Here is a 3,796-nt window from a genome sequence, read left to right on the forward strand (position 1 = left end):
TGCTGGGACACATACTCACACACAAAAACACAGATTGGCGGCAACTTACAGACACCAGTTTACTCAACCAGCTGCCTCACATGTGTAAATTATTTAAAGTGAATGCAAATGATTGAACCCAGAATAACAAGTGCAATGAGGAAGTCCTTACACTTCGTTATCACACAAATTCACTACCTACCCCACATATTCAAACAAATTAGGAATAATTAAATTATTAGCCTATAGGAGAATCAATGCTTAATGCATAAACATTCACTTCAGTTCATGCAATTATTTTAATGAGCCACACTGTCACTGCATACTGTTGGCCTGTCACTGCATACTGTTGGCCTGTCACTGCATGCTACCAGTCAATACTGTAGATTTTTCCAGCTAGCAACGGCATGTTTATGTTCTGGCAATTAAACTGTGAAGCTTTATCTTTGAAATCATTGTTTACCCACCAGGTTAAAAGTGCATGTCTTACACATCGAATTCCCTTTTTATGGCTTGTTAAATTTTATTTGGAACAATTGCCGTTATTATCACTGATCTCGATCAATGGGTATCTTGTTAAAAATGGGAATGGAGGTGGATGCAAGTAAACAGATCAGAGGCGAGCAAACCCTCCCCCCGATCTTAATTCATGGGAGCACTGAGGTTCTCACAGGTGTGTTTTATAGCTCAGTGTCACAGGTACGTTCAGTTGTTTCTAAATGCTACTTCTTTCTGGCCAATAAAATGAATTTATTCTACGTGTGTAGATCTTCAGAAACTAGTTAGAATTAGAAAGGTAATTAAAAAATTTTTTTCACATAGTAGCTGTCCCTGAGACCCTGACCAGGATAAATCGTTGGAAGATGGATGGATGGATGGGTGGATGGGTGGAAGGACGGACGGATGGATGGATGGATGGATGGATGGATGGATGGATGGATGGATGGATGGATGGATAGATGGATGGATGGACGGACAGATTTAATAGCATGCAATATAGTAGCAGGACATAGCAAAACTGCACATGGACTATAAGAGCATGAGGAAAATAACAGTTGATGTACTGCAGGCCTCGTACTCCGCATATTATAGGTGCAGTGTAATGAATTGTGTTCTCTGTGGTTTTGGATAAATATAATATTACAGTATAGTAAAGGACGAACAGTTGGAATCTATTTCTATTTTGATTAATGATAATCATCCCTCTGAGCAAATAAGCTGAGCAACTTTCCAAACTGGCATTTTGGTTTCCATAAAACACAAATCTCCTGTAAAACTCTTGGACACGACAAAGGGCAGAACAGCAATGCTGATTTAACAGTAAACCTGTGTGCTTTCAAATAATTATTCTCAGTAGTAAAGTAACACTGCACCACTGTCTAGCTGTACCTCAGGAACCTAAAACACACCACTATATTTCAAAGATGTCATTATTTGAAGTTTAAGTTGGGGAGACATTAAGTTTTTATTGTAACTTTGAAAACAAAGAAACTTTTGCCTCGTGCGGCAACTTAAACTCTCTTGTATTTGACACGGAAATGAGAGAGTTTGAGTCTGAAAAACCATTATTTGTGCATTACTTTACATAAATAAATTTATAAAGGGAAATTATGAAACTAAGGCACTGAAAGAGAGAGAGTGTGTAAGAATGGTAAGAGTAGAAGAGACTGATAGAGATGGAGAGAGTCGCAAAGCACCTTTTCTTATTTCAGCAAAACAAAGCGTCTACCCCCCCCCCCCCCATTAGTTCAAGGATGCTTGTCCATTTTCCCCCCAATCTCGTTTTCTTTTTCTGTTTATTTTTACACTGAAAGAATCAAGGTCTTCTCTCTGCTTCTTGAAAGAAAGGTTCTAATCTGTTGCCTAGCAACACCTCCCACTACTGCACCAGAAAATGAGAGAGAAGAGCAGGAGAGAGGGAGCGTGGAAGAGGGAAATGGAGGAGAAATGCGGAGGTATAGCGATGTAACAGTACGAAGGGAAGAGGAGAGAGAGTCGGGAGGACTAGGGCAAATAGAAAAAGATAAGTATCAAGGGGGAACTCCTTAAATATGTAAAGGTTATGTAGCTGAAAGAAAGGGATTTGGATATGAATAATATCATTTTCTTCTGTGAGAAGGCAAATTTACATGTTTAGGTGAGTCAGTGAGTGCGTAGGTATGTGTGTGCACTTGTTTATACATGTGTGTAATGCTGCAGTGCGCGTCTGAGTTCTCAGTGTGCAGTGAGGGTCATAGAGGGAGCCAGTGTTTTGAGAGAGCTGAACAAACGCCTACGCATGACCACCCACCCAAGCCAACCCAACCTTCTCCGCTTCTCCCCTCCCTCTCTCCCTCCCTTCTTCTGTCAGTGATGTTTCCAAAGCTTGTACCTTTCTATGCTCTTTCTTTGTTTTCTTTTATGCAGTGTATTTTTAGAACTTCAGGGTGGTGTTTGGAGTAACAGTTAAGCGTCTGCAACCCCTCACGCTTTTTCATTATATGTCCCGCTTTTATCTTACATATCCACGCAAATGCACATCATACTGCCATTAAACGGGGACTGGATCCAATTCACGATGCAGAGCTTAAAAAAAGGTAAAATGCTGGACAACATTGCCTGCATCACTTCAGTGACATTGCCTGTGCATTAATCACGAGGATGCACTTGTGATGTTTAGTTTAGTGCTAAAAATAGCAAGCTTTAGAAACCACTGTTAGATATTGTGATGAAGGAGAAGTGGGCAAGTGAATGCATAAACCTGACATATATGAAAGTCAGCAATGTTGCTAACATATTTGTCGCTGACATATTTCAAGAATGCATTTAACATGAGTTTATTTTTAAGAATTATTTGGAAGCAAGCTTATAGTACTGCATGTACCCTAAAACCAGAGCATTTTCTCTCTCTCCTTCCTCGCTCTACTCCTCACCTCAAATTCTCTTTTTCTGTTATCCTCTCAGTAACTTGGTGCTGATGCAGGGTTGCCATGGTGATATGATGTAGTTGTATGACATCATTAGAAAAGTCTTTGCAGTTTTTTTTCCTGCTTTAGTCTTACTCTTTCCTTCTTTTAGTCTTTGTAAGTGTGTTTCATGGCCAGAGGCTCAGTACCATGAAAAATGTCCATCTCAAAAACAGAAATATATATATAGAAAGCTTATTACCCAATTTTTATTTTATTAATTTTGGTAAGTTACACCAGCTTGCAATAGAAACCCACAGAGTATCATATTATATTCCTGCCTAGCAAATAACTATTTAACATTTCCTTTCTTCCTTCTCCAACCATCAAACGTTTTTTATGCACATAAAGCAAACTTTCTTTAATATACGACATAAAAAAAACCTCATTATACTGCAGAAATGATTAGGTTGCAGAATAGATTTATACTCATTTGCAATTAAATAAGCAGTAATCAAAAATCTGTGAATGGCTGCATGCATTAATTGATGGATGTATTATGATTATGAGTATTTTATGCATGTACTGCTGTAATAACAACAGAAGGGTCGATGTGTTTCTGCGCGAGCACGTATGCTTCTGTGCGTTACAGAATCATATACACGTCTTTCTCAAATTTTGTGCGCTTCAGAGGATCTGTTAGATAATGAAAGTGAGATGGACAGAATGAATCAATGAAAAAACCAAGGACTAGCAGAGGCTTATTAGAATGTTGTGTAAGTGGTAGAGGGGGAGCGAGAGTGGGCAGAGGAAGATGAAGAGTGGTAACGTGTCAGAGATGCAGTGAGGGAGGAAGAGGCCGACAGTGCCCTTATTTTAGCTCCAGGCTGGAGGTGATGCTATTGTCTTTGGTATTTTCTTTCCCAGCTTAT

The sequence above is a fragment of the Brienomyrus brachyistius genome, chromosome 10, assembly GCF_023856365.1.
Source record: "Brienomyrus brachyistius isolate T26 chromosome 10, BBRACH_0.4, whole genome shotgun sequence".
NCBI lineage: Eukaryota > Metazoa > Chordata > Actinopteri > Osteoglossiformes > Mormyridae > Brienomyrus > Brienomyrus brachyistius.